General features: G+C 42.2%; 1 protein-coding gene across 6 annotated transcripts in view; it reads right to left on the bottom strand.

Moving 5' to 3' along the window:
* Positions 1-20060, bottom strand: part of NRG1 (neuregulin 1) — a 1012474-nt gene that overhangs the window by 990945 nt on the left and 1469 nt on the right. The window lies entirely within an intron of this gene.

The raw sequence follows: 20060 nt of genomic DNA, 5'->3' as shown, positions 1-20060 counted from the left end.
CTATGAATATGGAGACTGTAAGCAGTGCTCTGAAGATTTTGAGGGCTTTTAATACTTTGTTGAGGATTTAAAACAGTGGACATCCTTAGGACACTGCTTAGTAAAGGTCAAAACATATTTAATTAATGACTGTGCAAAGTCATATGCTATAAACTATCAATAGTTATCAATGATCCAGGGGTGAACATGCTGCTTGGTTGGGTGATTAGTTGGAGAAGCATTTGTTTCATCCCTACATATCTACAAAGTGTTACAGATGCATCTGAAACGAATGCATGAAAGACCCATACTTCCCTAAAATATTGCCAACTACAGGCTCTGCAGACATAAGTTTGCCCTCACACTACAGCAACTACCTTAGGTAGCACCTGCTGAGTTACGAGGTTAAAAATTTAGAAATTAATGCAGTGTTGCTTATATTCCATTTCCAAGATTCTGGTTCACTAATTCACTTAAGGCCAAGACCAGACCCAGGTAAGCTGCAGAACCTCCATTAAGATAAATAAAAGTCAGCCAGACCTCTGGGAGTGGACAGGAAATTCCTCTGATCTGCTAAGAAATGTCTGGGAGCTAAACAGATTAACATGGCATTGTAAAAGGACTTCTCAAATCAACAGCTCTCAGAGTTTATTCCTTTTAAATGTAAGGAGGCAAATATCCTGTCCAGCAAATAAACATACAAATGAAGAAAAGAACCAAATCACATAAACTGGGAAAATAGTAAATCATCATCATAATAGCATTACAGCAAGATGAATTGTAATTATTTTCCATCTTCTAATCCAGAAGCAATAACACTTCAGATAAATTTACAATATACTTAGGTACTGCAATAGTTTTAATGGGTGGTCACTATTAAACGTTAGTAATAAAAAATGTAAAAACAATTAAGAATGAGACCAGAGACATGAACTTCAAAGAATGATGGCCAAACAATATCATAGAAAATAACTATGCTACTACAGACTCCCAACAGGATATGAAAAAAACCTTACTTCAAGATAAAAACAAAGGCATGTTTTCTGATAATAGCATTGAAGCCAGGGTATTATTCTATTTTCTCCTACTAAAACAGAAATTACATTTCTTCCAACGAAGAGTGTTGATATACATTTTTTCATTCCCCCCCCCAAAAAAGAACATAGTAATAACTTCTCCCCCATCTGGTGAGGTTCTTTTACAAGAGTTTTATTATCTCTAGTGGGCAGGTGGGCCTGTGTTTGTTATACAGAAGTTATCCAAGGAAGGGGCAAATGCCTAGTATTAATTGATACACTCCCTGTTCTAATTATTTTTCCAACTCAAGATACACATATGCAATGTGCTTCTACAAACGGTTTTTAACACACACTGAAAACATAAAATGAAACAATCCCATCTACCTGAAGAGTGTTATCTTAATTAATATGCTCTCTAAAGGTTGCTTGTTTGTTTTTTGGTTTGCGCCAGCAGAGGTGCTTTCTCCTTCCTGGGAGAAGTTCATAGATCTAAACACTTGTGACACATTTGTGAACACGTTATGCCTGTATTCTGGTTAAGTGTACACCTATCGTTTCTCCTCAGCTGGATTATAAATTCCTCACACTTCTCCATATCCCACTTAACAGCAATTGTACCATGCCAGGAGCAGTGAGTGATCAATAAATATCTGTGGAATTAGGGAGGGCAGGGAATACATACTGTTGCTTGCATTATTTACATTATAATGGTCATCACATACAGTGCCTTTCATTTTTTTCTAAGGATGTAGTGAGATAACACACAGGAAGAGCTTAGCACAGAATGAGCACACCAAATAAGCTCAAGTCATTTGTAGTGAGAAGATAGAAAGCAGCATTATGTCCACTTTTTGTCGTTACCAAAGTTGGTTTTCATCTTGCTCAATTCCCTAAGATATTCTAAATGCCAAAAAGTCCACTCTCGGCCTGGTTCCACAGAGCCCACAGCGAGACGGGAAATCTTCCCCAAGCCCAGAGCCTACAACGGCTGCGCAGCCATCACGCACTCCAGTTGGGCAAGTGGACTCTGGCAGGTTGATCTTTCTCTATGCATTGGAAGCTTCCCTCAACGTCATTCTTGGATGAAGGCCATTGCCATTCCCCTCCCCAAGGGCACGTGCCCCAACCAGGGTTCAGTGTGAGGGGGTCTCCACTCTCCTCCCCAGGGAGTCTCGGACACACTCTCTCAAGCCCCTTTCCACCATCTTGTCAGCCCGCATGGTACCCGCTGCTCTTCTGAGAGCATCCTTACTTGGTGTCCCATTATTACTCATTCTTGGCGCCAGTGCCGGAGTTCATTTGGAGAGGGCATGTTATCATTTATCTTTTCTAGGTAAGATTTTCTCTTTTCCCCTTCACGCTCAGTGTCTTTCACCTGCCACCATCTACAGCATCCTGCAGAAAGAACCCTCGCTGCACAGCCAGCACGGCTGAGCCTGGACACCCGCTCCTCTGTGAACAAGCAACTTCCCAAACATGATTCACACGGAGGGAGGCTGCCTCGGGAAGCAGCGCAGCTCAGCCCTCAGAGAGCAACAGAAAGAGCCGGAGAGCGGTAGGTCTGGGGCGGACTCCGCAATCTGCAGTGTTAAGGAGCCCAGGCTGGTCCAGGCTGCTGACCCACACATCACCCTTGGAGGAGCGCTCTGTTAAAGAACCTTTGGTGCCACAGATTAAAAAAACAGGAATTCGTTAACGGAATGGAGAGCACAGCACTCAAGCAGGTGATGTTCATCTTTACTTCTGCCTCTATCGCTACTTCCTGCTGTGTCCCCAGCTACACTGAGTCCTTCCTGCCTCCAATCAGGCTCCATGGTGACTACCCCTTACTCTCCCAATTAGCATAAATAGGGCACTTACTATGACCTAGGTGCTCGAACTACACTATCACAGCCCACACTCCCTCATCTCTAAGACAGACACATTATTTGCATTGTGCATCAAGTTTAGAACCATCAAGGAATGTTCCCAAGGTCACAAGTGACGGAGGTAGGTCCAGGGAGCAAGGTCTGACCCTCAAGCTGGGTGCTAAGTCCGCGCCAGCCTCCAGATTGTCCCTCTGGACCCCATCAGGTCTCATTTCCTTCCTAGAGAAATATTAAGGTCCATGTGTGGTGTCTGCTCACTCAGACACGCACTTGTCAGCACAGACCTTTCAGAGAAACGATATCAACTCTTAACAGGATAACCTGGCTTGTCCGTTTGCAATCTGTTGAAGACACGGTTTTGTCCAAATGGACCTGACTTCAACACCCTCAAAATGCATCCAGTTCTCCCCAGGCAATCACCCATTTGGACACTCTCTGAAGACAAATAGGAGAGTGTCCACTAGCAAACGTGGGTGCTCCCCACGACAAAGAGGGCACAATGGCCTCGCTCAAAGGATGGTGTCGCTAGACTTCTCGCCGACTGCATTGCTCCAATCCTTGTCATAGTTCTAACAGAGGAAATCAAATGACTTGAATGCAAAAAGATGTTCTGCCTCCCAGCAGCTGCCTGACCTTTAAAGTTCTGTAAACCTCTTTGAATCTTGGGTTAAAATTGGAATAGAGTGATATACCTCGCAAGATGGTGTTCAGGAATAAAGGAGGTAAAATATGTAGAGAATGTTCGGCACATACGAGAAACTCAGTAAATTCTAATTCCCTCTTTCCTTACCCAGCTTCTGATTTTCCAGAAAATCCTCAACTTTACTCATTGAAAACACATTAGGGACCCAGAGTCCAAGGACTCCCATATCACCTGAAGGGAGTTCCCCAAACGCAGAGTCTCAGGACAAAATCCGGGACCAAATGAATTACTAGCTCCAGGAGTTAAGCCCAGGGATCTGTATACTCTAAAGTGCAAACCCTGCTTGCAAACCACCTGTTTGTCCAAGACCAGAACATCTGGTCCAAAAACCCACCTGTGGTTCTATGGGGTGAATTAGACCAAGGGGCATGCTGCTGAGGTCAAAGGTTCCAGAACTGTTCTTCCTATTTTTTTTGGAGATTTCCTTTTCATCCCTTCCTCCATTTCTTTTGAGTTATAAATGTACAGTTTTCATAAATCCGATTCTTAGCTTATGTACACTATTAAAATTAGGCAAACCCAGTGTAAGAAAAATCCCTGCACGAAAACACTATTATTGCACAGAAAGTAAACAAATGAAAACAGGAAATTCAAAACCATTCTTCCTATGGTAGCTCCAAGTCCTCATGCAAATACAGGTATGAATGCATCAATTCAGCAGCTAACTAGACAATGAAAAGACTGTATATAGACAGGCAGGAGAAACGCATTCAGTTACTGTCAGAATAATAACTTTGCATTTCTTGACTGGCACTCGTTAAAATGCCCCAGTCAGAGCTTCAGATAAAGGTAAATCTAATACATGGTCCGAGGACCTTTAGACTCAAATATTTTTTTTAATTAGATTGATAGATGTCACTTCACAAGTCCTTACATGACGAAGCATTAAATTCCCATAGGACCCAGGTACCTACTAGAGAGACAGTAGTTAGTTCTCAGGTCAGCGTGTCAAGAAATATTTGAACCATTATCTGTCACCGAAGTGGCTTACTTGGTACGCAGAAAAGAACTCTTAGCCAAGGGGAAAAACACTAATAAAAGGGTGACCTTCGGCAGCACTTTAGTTACACTATATGTAACAATTTGATGATTTTTTTAAAAATTGTATCTTTATACAAACTACCCATTAGGTCCTTCAAGTAGAGTCGTTCTTCCCAACCCCATGTCAAAAAAAGGTTGCGTTTTTATATATTTATTCATTTATTTATTTTTGGCTGTGCTGGGTCTTTGCTGCTGCACGTGGTCTTCCTCTAGCTGCGGCGAGGAGAGGCTACTTTCCCTTGTGGTATGTGGGCTTCTCACTGCGGTGGCTTCTCTTGTTGCAGAGCACAGGCTCTAGGCGTGCGGGCTTCAGTAGTTGTGGCTCGCGGGCTCTAGAGCGCAGGCTCAGTAGTTGTGGCGCACAGGCTTAGTCGCTCCGCGGCATGTGGGATCTTCCCGGACCGGGGCTCGAACTCGTGTCCCCTGCATCGGCAGGCGGACTTTCAACCACTGAGCCACCAGAGAAGTCCTGGTTGCGTTTTTTAAATGGCTTCCTGCTACCTAGGTTCAAATAAATAAAAATATTGCTAAAAGCCAGTCTTGATAATCCAGAAGCTGGCCATGAGTACTTCAACTCACCCCTGTCTGGAGTCCACCCCTGGCACTTGGCCAGAACTCTTTACAAAGCCTCCGTGCTGTTAACAAACTATGTGCACTTTAAAATGCAAAAAAAAAATGGTACAAATGAACTTATTTACAAAACAAAAAGAGTCACAGATGTAGAAAACAAACTTATGGTTACCATGGGGGAAAGCGGGGGCAGGGGAGATAAACTGGGAGATTGGGATTGACAAATACGCACTACTATATATAAAATAGATGATTAATAAAGACCTACTGTAGAGCACAAGGAACTCTACTCAGTACTCTGTAATGACCTATATGGGAAAAGAATCTTAAAAAGAGTGGATATATGTATAACTGATCCACTTTGCTGTACACATGAAACTAACACTGTAAATCAACTATACTCCAATCAATTTTTAAAAATAAGAAATAATAAAACGCAAAGCATTTGGCAGCAGTCAGCACTCAGGAAGTGCTGCTTTGGGCAGGCTCTCCCTTCCCCACCTCCCGAAAGGACTTTTCTAGGGACACAGCTGACCGCTTCTTCCATCCTGATTCCTTGCTAAGTCTTCCTTTTCCTTCTCTGGTTGCTCCTTCCCTGTCCCCTCTGTCCCCTCCTCTGCCTCACCATTAAAGGTTGCTGTTCTTCATGCTTCATCTTCTACTCACCTTTCCTCACCCTTTACCCACTTTCCCTCAAGCAACTGTATCTACTCCCTGAGGAGAGAAATAACCACGTCCTTGTCCAAAACTCCCATGTTATTAAATCCAACGCAGACTTCTTTTTCTGAGTTCCGTCCATCCACGCTCTGACTTGGCATTTCCACTCGGACGGATCAAAACCACGGGAAGCTTCACCCTCCTGCAGCGTTCCCCTGCCCCTTCCTAACGTGCACAGCAAGGGCTCGCACCAGAAACCCAGGCGTCAGCCTCCACGTGATCCCCCTTCACAACCACGGTGAGGAGATGCCTCCAAAACCATCTCGAATCTTCTTGCTTCTCTTCGCCCCTCCTGCTCCCTCTCTAGAGCGAGCCCACATCCTCATCCCACTTGGAGCCCCGAGTGCCCTGCAGGCACCCAACATCCCCTTCTGTCCGTTCTCTGCACAACAGCCAGTTGTGATATTTTCATAATGGAAATTTTATAATTGATGTACTTAAAAACCCTACAGTGTGGGCTTCCCTGGTGGCGCAGTGGTTGAGAATCCGCCTGCCGATGCAGGAGACACGGGTTCGTGCCCCGGTCTGGGAAGATCCCACATGCCGCGGAGCAACTAAGCCCGTGAGCCATGGCCGCTGAGCCTGCGCGTCCGGAGCCTGTGCTCCACAACGGGAGAGGCCACAACAGTGAGAGGCCCGCATACCGCAAAAAAAAAAAAAAAAACCCTACAGTGGTTTCCCAGGTTTGTACAACAAAGTCCAGAACCCTAAAAATTCCAAAATCATCTGATTTTTCTCCTCAGTCTTGCCTCCTTTGCACTGACAGCCGTCTCTGCTGTTCCTCTTCCCTGCATCAGGAATGGAAATGTCCTTCACTCTCCCTTTCTCCTCTTCCTCTTCCCACTCCCATCAGAATGTCTCTTTCTGGGCTTCCCTGGTGGCGCCGTGGTTGAGGGTCCGCCTGCCGACGCAGGGGACGCGGGTTCGTGCCCCGGTCCGGGAAGATCCCACGTGCCGCAGAGCGGCTGGGCCCGTGAGCCATGGCCGCTGAGCCTGCGCGTCTGGAGCCTGTGCTCCGCAACGGGAGAGGCCACAACAGTGAGAGGCCCGCGTACCGCAAAAAAAAATAAAAAATAAAAAGAAATGTCTCTTTCTCAAGGAGACTTCTTGATATCTTTCAAACTAAGTTAGAGTCTATGTTCTCATGATACCTTGTACTTTTTCCCCTATAAAAACTTAGCACAATTATATATATTATATATATAATATATATATTATATATATATAATATATATCACAATCCTTTATGTAACTGTTCATTCTACCCTATCAGCTCGGAAAGAGCCATGCCTAATTGCTTCATCACCAGGATTCCAGAAAGCAGTAGAAAGACTAGCAAATAATGGAGGCCCAATAAATATTTGTTGAAGCAGTAAATTAGTAAAGTGCACTCACTGCTTCTCTTTTTCTATCACTTACCTACACTGTTAAGCGATCTCATGATTCTCGTAATTTATTTAAGCAACGTCCTCAGAACGGCCCCTACAATCTCTCTCACAGGCCAGGAGTGCCTAAATCTAAGAGGAAAGGAATAGGACTTGGGGGCTACACAAATTGGTGGAAGAAGTGGTAAATGAACGACAAATTTCTAATCCATTTTAACGAATGAACGGATACGTCCTTGACTGACCTGCAGGTAAGGACACTGCCTTAAGCTGTTCTGGAGCCCAAGAACCTCGCGGAGCCAAATGGCCCGTGATGAGGATGAGGTTGAAGACGAGTACCACACACATATGATTCGTCTCTATCCTTTACACGTAATTTTCTTTAGTTTTGTTTTTTTGGTCCCTCCACGTGGCATGTGGGATCTTCATTCCCCGACCAGGGACCGAACCCACACCCCCTGATGTGGAAGCAGGGGGTCTTAACCACTGGGCCACCAGGGACATCCCTACACATAATTCTTAAGTATCCTCTTTGTATTCTCAATATTTAATAAAAAATTTTAAGTGTACAACAATAACATGCATGATGGAGATGCACGAAAGACTAATTATTTTACACAACTTCACAACCGTGCATTTACTGTCTCCGTTCACCTGTTACGAGTTGGCTCCTTTTCCTCCTGGGCTGCGCAAAAGCAGCACGTCATAGATTCTTACTAACAGGAAGTAGGTGGATAATATTGGCAACTTCATCATTTTCATGGACTTTAACAGTATTTTATACTACTGAGTAATATATCACTGAGTATATAATGACAGTTATTTAGCAAGTTCCTGGAAATGCATCTATGAAAAAAGTTAATAAAAGTGATTTTAAATGGTGGAACGATTACTCATCAGTACAGTTAATACAGTGGGCAGGTTGAACCTAACAATTTTGCTTTTTACAGGCAGCTTGACCAGCCATTTTTAATTTATCCTACGAAGTAACGTGATCCTGAAAGCCAACTAAGTCGGCAGTGATAAAGCCTGAGCGCATTTCGCCACAGACCCTGTATCAAAATGATTTGTTAGACACAGAGCTTTAAAAGGCATCCTCAACATGCCAGTGAAAGGCAGTGACTATGGCCTGACCCTCTGCATTTCCAGTGGTAGCAGATGAAATCAGACAGTGAGCATCACACCTTTGAGTGTTAGTGCAAAACCTTAAAGATTTAGCGAAGCCAGACGGACAGAGAAAGAAATAGTGTGTGATATCACTTATATGCAGAATCTTTTTAAAAAATGATACCAAATGAATTTGTAAAACAGAAACAGACTCACAGACTCAGAGCACTTATGGTTACCAGTGGGGCAGAGTTGGGGGAGGGATAGTTAGGGAGTTGAGGGCTGACATGTACATGCTGCTATGAAGGAAAAAAGTAAAACGGATAACCAACAAAGACCTACTGTAGAGCGCAGGGAACTCTGCTCAGTATTATGTAACAACCTGAATGGGAGAAAAATTTGAGAAAGAATAGATACATGTATATGTATACCTGAATCACTTTGCTGGCCTCCCAAAACACAACATTGTTAATCAACTATACTCCAATATAAAAATAAAATGTTAGAAAAAAAAGATTTAGGGCTTCCCTGGTGGCGCCGTGGTTGAGAATCCGCCTGCCGACGCAGGGGACACGGGTTCGTGCCCCGGTCCGGGAAGATCCCACGTGCCGCGGAGCGCCTGGGCCCGTGAGCCATGGCCGCTGAGCCTGCGCGTCCGGAGCCTGTGCTCCGCAACGGGAGGCCACAACAGTGAGAGGCCCGCGTACCGCAAAAAAAAAAAAAAAAAAAAAAAAAAAAAAAAAAAAAAAAAGATTTAATGCAAAATGTGAAGCTTAGCACAAGAAAGAGCAAGTGGTCCACGTGGTATTTATCTGCCGTAAACACGTATGGCCGTTATGTCTGATATGCATGGAACTGTTCGGCTCACCCACTGCAGTGAGGCAGCAAAAGGCAAACCTGTCTCCTTTCCAAAGGACAGCTGAGCCATTAAGAATAAAATGACCACTGCAAATTGGAGCCCTGCCTATTTCAACCAATTTGGTCGGAAGTGAGGTTCAGCTATGCCTCAGGTGGCAGCATCAGTCTCTTTCAGAGGAAAGGAAAGACTAGAATAGCTTGTGTCTGTCTACTCACTGGCAGAAATAAACTATTGAATTTGCACTGTAATATATTTGGGGTACCATTTGTTACAGCATTTAGCCTACCCCGACTGGTACATCTACTATGAGCAAGGCGATGTTCAAAAGGGACCAATTCCCTTCAGATTCAGTCTTTGTCCGTATTTCTATTAAAAATAGCATGTATTCCTTTTCCTTATTAAAAGGAATATACAATCACCATAGACATTTTAGAAGTACACATGAAATTCCTAACATCAATAATTCTAATGCCTAACTGATAACATTTTGTTATATAGATTTCCAGGCTTTTATTACTCTTTAGATTGACAGATGGATATAAATAGATAATAGTAAAAGCAATTATACAGTCTGCATTATATTTTTTCACTTGACAATATACTATGAATGTATCTATAAGTCATTATACTTTCTTCCACAACAAGATTCTTAAAGACAACACAATCCATTATATAGCCATACAGTTTTACGTAACCATCCCCCCACTGAAGGACATAGTCTGGAACAACGGGGAGCAAAGGTACAGGAAGTAGACAGAGAAGCAGACCATCATGGGGAAGAATGAACAGTAGGTGTAAATGTAAAGATCCCTCCCGCCACTTGGCACGTGGGGAGCACATGCCATCAGTGTAGCACAGGGTTCCAGGCAGGAGAAGAAATTGGATAAGAACACTTGGATAGAAGGTGAATGCCTTCTAAGCCATTCTACGGAGTTCAGATTTTATCCTGATGGCAGCTGAAGAGGTTTAAGCAAGGGTATAGTACCATCTTTTCTGCTTCGGGAAGATCATTAGCAATAGTTCAGAGAAAGAATTTAAGATGAGGAGAATCCCTGAGCAAAGATAAGAGGCTATTAGAGTAAGGCTGAGAACTGCTATAGAAAGAGTGGAGTTGGGGTAGAAGGGAGGCGTCTGAGATGTGTTAAGGAGGTAGAATCCATAAGATCTGGTCACCAAATGGATATGGGGCAGGAGGAGAGGTTTCCAGTTGGGCCAACTAGGAAGACACTGATGCTACCATACGGTGAGGGGTTAGCTAAGCTCTTATGAGCGCTTACTACTCTATGTGGCATAGAGTAAGCTGTCACTCCAGGAAGCCACTGGTAGTAACAGCAGTGACTGTAATAGGAGTAGTGATAGCAGTTTCATCCTTAGTATCCAGGTGTCCAGATGGACTGGCAGGGGACAAGATGAGATCCTGTTTAATATGTTTACCATGAAGTGTCTGTAGGACATTTGGGTGGGTTATCTGGTAATTGCTTGAATATACTGATCTGGAGCCAGAAAATAGGGTCTGGGCTAGAGATACGGACCTAGGAGCCATGGTTTATAAGCACCATTAGATCTGCTGGAATAGCTGAACTCACCGGAGGCAAAGGAAGGAGCAAAACAGAATTAGACACAACACGGTTGGGTCGTGCCTGGCCCGTGTGGCGCTGCCAACGCCTCTTCGTTCAGCGATTTAAAAAGATCAAATTATTTCTCATTTGCCAACGTGTTTCTGTATTGTTCCTTCTACTCACAAAAGGACTAAAATATATCATCTTCTTGCCCCAACCGTAAATATCATAAGCTGAGAAAGGTGGTCTTTCAACCCAATTCTGCATGAAGGTGGGAACTCTCTCCCCACCATCATCAGAACGGCTGCCATCGGCTGGAAACCAAGATTTCCCTACTCTCTGTGCTGGTCTCGCCCATTTCCACAACAGCACTAATTATTAAAACCTAAAACAGTGTCAGATTTACACTGTTAAAATAAATAAATAAAAAATCATAGTAAAGCACTTTGAATCTTCTTTGTCATTTTATAAAACAAGTGACTGAACTTCTTGCTTTAAAAGTTTACAGTTGTAAATTAATATATGAATCATACTTTATAGCTTCAAAGACAGTACCTGCTTTTTGAAAAGACGATGCTTGTGAACACAAGTAACTATTTTGGACGGTGTAATAAAATGACCCAAAAGGCAAGGGAGGCGAAAAGCTTTGGAGGAAAGGGGAGACACTTTCTCACTCTCCTGAGCTGTCACTCCTCTTTCGGAGTGTCCAGAAGTTTCACAATTGTTTGTCCATGACTGTTCTCCACAGAACAAGACTAAAATGAGAAGAGACGGAGAGAAAAGCTCCACAGGCATTAGCAGAAGGGGTTTGCATGTTGAGTCATTTCTGAGATGAGGACGAGATGCAGTTTGAATGGACCATGGACAGCTCTTTACTTCCACCTTCTCATGCTGCATATTAGGGAACTGAGGCCCAAAGAGGTAAAGTTACTCACCCCAAACCACCCAGGTACTAAACTACAAAGTTAGAAGTGGAAAGGAGTTCTCCTGACTCTAAGGCTGGGGCACTTTTCACTTGTGAATAAGCTGAGGACGCCCCAAGTGTCTGGCTGCAAGGCTACTGTGGTCTCCCGGGTGAGGCAAGACATTCACAGCTAGAAAAATTGTTAAACACATCAGTTTTTAAAAAACAGAGATAACGTAAGGGAAATTTGAAATGCACCACGTATAAAGTATGGAGGACAACACAGTTTATATGGTGCTCTGTATTCAAAGGCTAGAGTGAGTATTTATGGCAGGATCGTTATTAGGACTGTCGTGGAAGCAGTAGGATACAGCTGTTCCTTGAAGGAGACATAGAATTTCCATGGAAATGGCAGAGGAAGTGGCATATGTAAAAACTAGAGGATTAGGAAAGTACATGGCCTGTTCATGAAGCAGACTGGATAAAATCGTTCACATAGTACAAGTGACAAAGATTAGGCTTGGTTTGGATTAAGGAGGACCCTGAAAGTCAGGGTCTAGAGGTAACTATGATGCATCCATTGAAAGTTTGAGCAGAAAAAAGAGGTCTAATGAAAGTAGTATTTTAGAATGATTCGTCCTCCGGTGCAGGGTTTAACGAAAGTTAGTTTGGAGCAATGGACAGGATAGAGGCAGGGAAATTTTAAAAAAGGAAACTTAAAAAATAAAATCAATTAAAAGATGCTGATACTAATCCCAGTATGATAAGGTGTCTCTCTGGACCATGTTGATGGTAACATGAATAGGAGTGCAACATTCTTATGAGGACTGAAGGCTAAGTTTAATCTTTAAACCTTTTACTGGTTTTTATTAAGCTATTGTCTATTGTCATTTTGTTATTTGGCGGCTTCAGATTCAGGAGCCTAAATGCTGGGTAAATTAAGAGTTGAATAGATGAACACCTCTGTCTCTGAGAACCTTTATTAATGACAGTGTAATTAGAAGCGCTAACTTCGAACAGAAAACAACAACAATACAAAAACTGCTCATCACCACTTCACACCTAACAGGATGCCTATCATCAAACCAATAGAAAACAATACACATTGGCAGGAATGTGAAGAAACGGGAACCCTCGTGCATTGCTGGTGGGAATGTAAAATGGTACAGCTACTGTGGAAGACAGCATGGCAGTTCTTCCAAAAATTAAACATAAAATTACCATATGATCCAGCAATTCCACTTCTGGATATGTATCCAGAAGAAGTGAAAGCAGGGTCTCGAACAGATTTTTGTACACCCATGTTCATAGAAGCACTATGGACAATAGCCAAAAGGTAGAAACAACCCAAGTGTCCACTGACAGATAAACAATGTGGTACATACACGCAATAGAATATTACTCGGCCTTCAAACAGAAAGAAATTCTGACACATGCTACAACCTAGATGAGTCTTAAAGACATTATGCCAAGGGAAATAAGCCAGTAACAAAAAGGCAAATACTGCGTGGTTCCACTAAAATGAGGTAAAATATAGTCAAATTGTGGAGACAAATTAGAATGGTAGTTGCCAGGGGCTGGAGGAGAGGGAAAAGGGAATTATTGTTTAATTGGTTTGGAGTTTCAGTTTGGGAAGATGAAAACCTTTTGGAGATCGATGGTGGTGATGGTGGCCTGTGAATGTGAATGCTTAATGCCACTGAACTGCAACTCAGAAATAATTTAAATGATGAATTTTGTTATTACAACTTGGGGGAAAAACACACTCACCAGAATAAGATTGTGGTCCAGAAATGCTCGACTTTTTAATAAAATTCCCATTGCAATGAAAGAAAAGCTGCCACGGTTTCTGAGGAAAAGATGTAAGCCATCTCAGTGGATGGGGGTGAGGACCTTGGAGGAAAGAGCGTCTCAGAGGTGTCCAGACTTGCAAAGAAACAGAGAACCGGGGAAATTTCAAAGCTGTGGTCCTTGTGTGCTGATGGCACGACAATGTACTCAGAGAAGAACATCTCCATCCAGGCAGCCGCCAAAGAGCCTTCACTGCCAGAATCACCTCCCAAGGACAAAGTCTAATGACAAATTTTACCTGAATGACGCCAGCTACCCTTCTCCTCCTCGGTAGACAGAACCTCCTCTCCAGGTCTGCACTGCACTGAGTTGCAGCCAGGATGCTCCCTGTGGTAGAAGAAAATGCCGCCACCGCAACTGCTGCTTCACGGATGACACATCGCCCGTGGTGTCTCCAGGGCCGACCAAGAAAGTGGAGGAAAAGGATCTCATTGTTCACCAGAGCCCAAATGGACAGGCGCCGTCCCACCGACATTCTAACCAAGAGCTGACAGGATGTTCACGACAGAGGAAAGAAAAAGTGAAAAGTTAAGTCATCCAAAATCTTTTCTTATTACTTCTGAGGGATACAAGCAGTCTTTTCCATCCTCAGTTACAAGAACTGAGCTTACAGGGCTGATGTGATGAAACACCTGTGGGGAAGATCAAGGAGAACACAGAATTTCTGAGAGCTGAGATCTAGTACCCCAAACAAAATTGGTTTGGATGATTTGGTAACGGGTCTGCTCAAAACAGTGTCCGGGATTCATTGACGATCGAAAACCTCTTTTGTCCTTGGAAGTCTTTACAACACAGGGAATTCTGTTCCCCAGCTGGGGCTACAGAGCACATAGAGTACAGAATATCAAAATCCAGGAATAAGTTATGAAGAAACAAAGTTTAGGAAATTAAATAACCTTTCTCGGAAGCCCAAAGGTTGATCCAGAGGAGGAAATGGTGTCCTGAGAGGATGTGGTTCTAAATGCTACTTCCTACAAAGAGGCTAGCTCACCAAATTAGAGACCTGAAGAGAAAGAATCGGAGGTTTTGTTTGTTTTCTCCAAAATTCAGCCTAGAACAGTGCCTGCCACCATCCAACACCACCATCCAACACGCATCCGGGATGCTTCATTCATTTATTCATTTGATTATTTAACACGTATTTAACCCACACAGGTCAGGCAATATGTGTCTATCAAAGAGGAGAAAAAAGATACAAACTCAATGAGTGATAGTTATAACCAGGTGGTCTTTGTAAGCCCCTCAATTTTTAGCTTCCTTTGCCTTAACAGCAATTCCCAGACTAGAGACGAACATTTGGGACAACAGAATTACTGCTGTGACTTTCCCAATGCAGCAAAGCAGAGAGGGCCTCACCTCTCTGATCATGACCCCTCCATGCCCTGGACTCACGGGTGTGCCCACCACCAAGACCCTAGGGCCCACATCAGGCATGTCCCCTTGTGCTGGGCTCTGTTCAGCTCACACTTGCTGGCACAGCAGAGCGGAAGAAGTAATTCTCTCCTCTAGGTTCTGGGCATGACCTCCTAGACCTGACCCCCAGCTCCAGAAGCAGGCAGCACTCGGAGCTGTGCTCTTTTAGTCCCCAGCACACTGACTGGGGCAGATCTCCATAGCCAGAGCCCTGGGCTTTGTAGGCGGGAAGCCCCTGAAATAGAGATGCAATGCAGGTTACCATCTATGCCTTCATGGGAGGGACAAAGAGCCTATCAGGAACCGAAAGACACGTATTGTAAATTCACTTTTTTTTTTTTTTTTTTCCTGCAGGATCTCAGTTCCCTGACCAGGGATTGAACCCAGGCCATGGCAGCGAAAGCCCCAAATCCTAACCACTAGGCCACCAAGGAACTCCCAACATTCACATCTTGCGATCTAGGACCTCCGTATTCTGACACACTTAGACCCAGACAGCGGAATTCCAAGGTGTCAAGAGAAGACTTGTCAGTGTTACGATGAGCAGACATCAATACATACTTTGCTCTCTTGAAGACTCAGATCCACTCATGGGCCCCATCATTTACCTAAAGCTTCACCCTGCAGTGTCCTCACAAAGGAAACAGAGATGAAGGGAAGACACAGCTGAAGCCTGAGTTAGGAACCGATAGCTCTGTCTCCCCTTGTACCATCCAAGCTGTGAGTGAACTAAGTTTCTTCTTGTTTTTGTTTTTTCAGTTATTATTAAAAAAAAAAAAAAAAAAAAAAAAACAGGATATAAATCTGGCTAGGTCCTAATGGGGAGAACCAAGGTTAGGATACAGTTTCTCAGGAAACTATTTTCCAAAGGGAAAAATATCCTGGTTCTCTGGAAGACTAAAAAAATAATGTCCATTACCACTTAGGCATCTCTTTCTAGGATGGCTGGGGGGGCAAGTCTATGTTGCGGGGGGTGGGGGGGGACTATTTCCTAACAATCAGATCAACGCCAAGCAGAGATTCGTCCACCCATTTTAAGCTTTCAACTTCACCAAATTTTTTTTTTTTTTTTAAATCTTCTTCAACCTGTATGGATCATTTGCAGATGGAGAGTCAGGAGACAAGCCTTCAGAAACAGGCTTAACTCAAGCCCATCACAGCCCTAAACAATATGAAAACACAGTAATATGAAATACAGCCTCTCAACTAGCACTTAACTCAATAAGGCTTAGGTCTGAATTCTGTAAATTTGCAAATAATTCAACTTTAGATTTTAAAATGTGACAGGCTGTATCACTAATCAGCTGTTCAAGTATTAGAAAGTGACTGATATTTGGGACAGCAGCTAGGTCATACATTCTTTCATAATGTTACTTTCATTTTAACTTAAATTTCACAATAACATAGCAGCACAGAGTAAGACGTGCATGCACAAATTTGGAGCATTCATACATGAATGGAAAACTGTCTACAACAGCCATTTCTGTTATTTAAAAGTAAGGACATTTATAATTCGTTCTCACTTTCTTATGAAAACTTTGACGAAGACATGTTACACGATTGTTTTTGGTAACAAATTTCATGAGTCCATAAGAGCCCTAATTTTTTTTTTTTTTACCTTTTGTTTTCTTTACAAGCTTTTTTATTATATACTTTCAATGACTGTAATAATAATGAATCCCTATGACTGTTTCTCATTATATAATTTGTTTTCATTATCATTCATTTATATAAGGCTAATCAAGATACCCATTCAATCAGAACTACCTATAGACATAATTTTTCCACATCATTTGAGCATATCAAAAGCAACCAAACAAAAAAATCTAAGTATTGCTAAGTACTGAGGGCAGATGAGAGTTTCAAGATCTTTGGACACCTGGCCAGTTCATCACTTGTCACTGAAATGTAAATAGGTTTTAAAAGATGTTACATTTATAATTAAGAAAAAATAACAGGAAGAAAATGGACATCGAAGCAAAGGAGATTTCCTGAACAATGAATAGATTGCATTTGACAAGGGCAATAACCCACCCAATCACTCTTTCCCTCTCATTTGCTACAAATATACAGGCCAGCGGAAGCACAGCCCATTGTTTGACCCTCAGGCTGTTTAAGCTTCCTGGTCTTACCTAATACATTAAGACATATGGTAAAACTTTCCCTAGATCCAGAGGATTTATAGATCTCCCACAACTGATGAAAACAATCCCCTAGTGCTTGTAATATACTCTGATTCAGATATTTAAGTTCACCTTTTAAAATATTTTTATTCCAAGGAGTTGTTTTCCCAAATGACCCATCTTGGTTTCACTTTTTAACATAAATATATATAAGTACATACACGGTTTCTCTACTCAACAGAAAGAAGTGTTCTAAATACAGTACAGAATTGACAGTAAGATTTATACAGTTTAAAGAGCCATCACAAGCACTTGGGAAATTACATTTACACATGTAGTTATGAAAGACAAGCAGTCAAGCTGTATCTGTTCCTATTGCTATACCCTTAATATAGCTTTTATTAATAATTCTCTTCAATAGTTGGCTGGAAAATCCCTGCAGCATTTCTGTCATTTTCGTTACACCATAAGGTCAGCACACTTTGTTTTTGAGGACATGATAAAAAGAAAGACGTTGATCATAAATATTTGATAAACATGTTTGCATTATTATACATTCCAATATGATATAATATACTGAATATTTAGATTGCCTTGTAAGAACACAACTGTGTACAAATCTTGCATGGCCCGATTATAGAGGTTATTCAACATCAGTATTTTCACTCCTTTTTGGGAATCAGTTACAGCCTAGTGTAACCAACCGCAATGCTTTGAAAACTAGAAGTGTAGTACCTCAATGATTTGTTTGAATAACGGCAATTTAATTGCACAGCAAATTATTTTGCATTCCAATAAATATAAAACCTAGAAATGTCTTAGCCTGTGTAGTGAGCAAAAGATAAAGCAGAGACTAGGAAGAATTTAACTGTAAAGGAAGTGTAATTCACACAAACCTCAAACATAGAGCAAACAAACTGAGATTCTGTGTTGTCATCTAAAACACACTACACAGTTTTTGTTTCCAAAAGTCCATTGTTCAGAGAAGAGCTTCTTTTTATACAGACTCTACTCAGTAGTTTCTCTTAGATGGGGAGAAGGGGGCAGGGAGGAGAGAAAAAATAATTCAGGGAAGACTTCCATTAGCTCAACCCGAAGGCTAATCTGTTGCACGTGTCATTTCTACACTAGTAAGCAACTTGTAGGAAACAACACTGCAGCTGAGCAAAGGAGAGCTGGAAACTGTTCCCCTGGGTATGATATCACGAAATAACCTGGCTATATCCCCTCTCCAGCCTAGCATCAGGGCTCAGGCAGCAACAACCATCGCGCACCCAGGGCAGCTTCCAGTGGTTAGATAGGAACCCTCTGCTCCATCACTCTCCCCGAAATCTCCTCACCAGAAGCAGCTCAACCAGGACAAATCAGTCCCTCTTCTCTCTGTACATTTTTCCCCCCATCTGTGTTCCTTTGTCTGGCATTGTTAAAGACCACACAACTGGAAGAATTCACAAGTTTTCACACACATACACACTTTGACACCCCATATTCCAAGTATGGATTTACTGAGTTTCCATTATATAAAATAGCTTATACTATTTACTCATAGCCTACAATGTCACAATAACTACCATGTTCGTAAAAATCCAAGAGCAACTTTGAGCACCATTTCAGTAAGTCTTTAGCTAAACCCATTAAAGTTTCACGCGGTATCGTACTTTAAAGTACATAACCCTAAAATCACCAAACATACACAATAATTACACACACCTGAAGCAGTAACTTAATGATTTCTTAATCTACTACATTACACGGAGATTTCCAGTTCATTTTAAAAAACCCTGCTTTGTTTAGCATGCCACAACTTACAACTATGTATTTCCTTTGGCAAACAAAAGGGCAAAACTACCTTTAGTGAAGCTTTTTTGGCTTAGAAGCACGAAAATAGTATTTCTCCAGACAACATGAATTTTCCATTTCCAAGCGTCCTCTGGACCCTTATAAGTTTATCCCTGAAAACTGACATCTCTTTCTAGTTAGAAGGCGTAACTAATACCATGGCTTACCTAGCAACACCCCCTACCCCCCATAGTAGGCATCACTGCCAACTATGATCCCCTTTATATTAACTCCCACCATGTGCAGGAAATGATCCACAACTCATATGGTTTGGGGTAAAAGCAAAATCCTTCCTGAACGGCATACAATAAAACACGTGAAAATGGGATGACAGCGTGGCTTAAAATGTTTTGTTTCAGATTCTCTAACAGAATAACCTATGATGCAGTTCAGTGGTGAGGAGCTTTTGTGTTTCCTAATAAGACAGCTCCCAGCAGAGAATTTCCCATGTTTTATAGTGACATCTATCAGCCAGACCCGGGGAATCCCAACGTCACTTAGCTTTCTTCAGCACCACTGTTTGAGAACAGCTTCCGGCCAGAGTGGTGCAATCTTAACAGGTCTCTGGCACACAAAGTGCATTGTGAAAATAAGGCAATGGAGGATAAGCAATGCTCTTCCCTGACATCAAAACCAAATCGTTAGGCATTAATTAACCGCAGGCTACAAGCATTAGAGACGCCAATCAGAAATTTAAATAACTGGCCATCACCTGATACGAATTGAAAACAGCTGACACACCTTGCATCACGGGCAGACTGAGCGCGGCAGGTGCCGAGTTCAGTAAAAATTCAATTAACCCAACCATCTATCCGACGGATACATCAGGACCAGGGCAAAATCTATTATGCATGTTAGAATTTGTGATGTGTAATCATGTTAATTTTTGGTTTGAGAAGAAACCCCTCTATGTTTTAGTGATTACATGATCAGGAAATTACACAAGTATTTAGAACCTATAAATTACTTTATGAATGGCATAAACGTAATGCTATTTCAGAAATGTAATCAGATTATCAGCTGATTTCTCAGACCTCATAATACTAAGGAGACCTGGGAAGAACCCTTTGCAGTGGTAAAATCGGGAAAGGTCTTTGAAACACGATTGCTAAACTTATCTTCC

The sequence above is a fragment of the Kogia breviceps genome, chromosome 20, assembly GCF_026419965.1.
Source record: "Kogia breviceps isolate mKogBre1 chromosome 20, mKogBre1 haplotype 1, whole genome shotgun sequence".
Taxonomy (NCBI): Eukaryota; Metazoa; Chordata; class Mammalia; order Artiodactyla; family Physeteridae; genus Kogia; species Kogia breviceps.
This window is presented reverse-complemented; position numbering and strand designations above follow the sequence as displayed.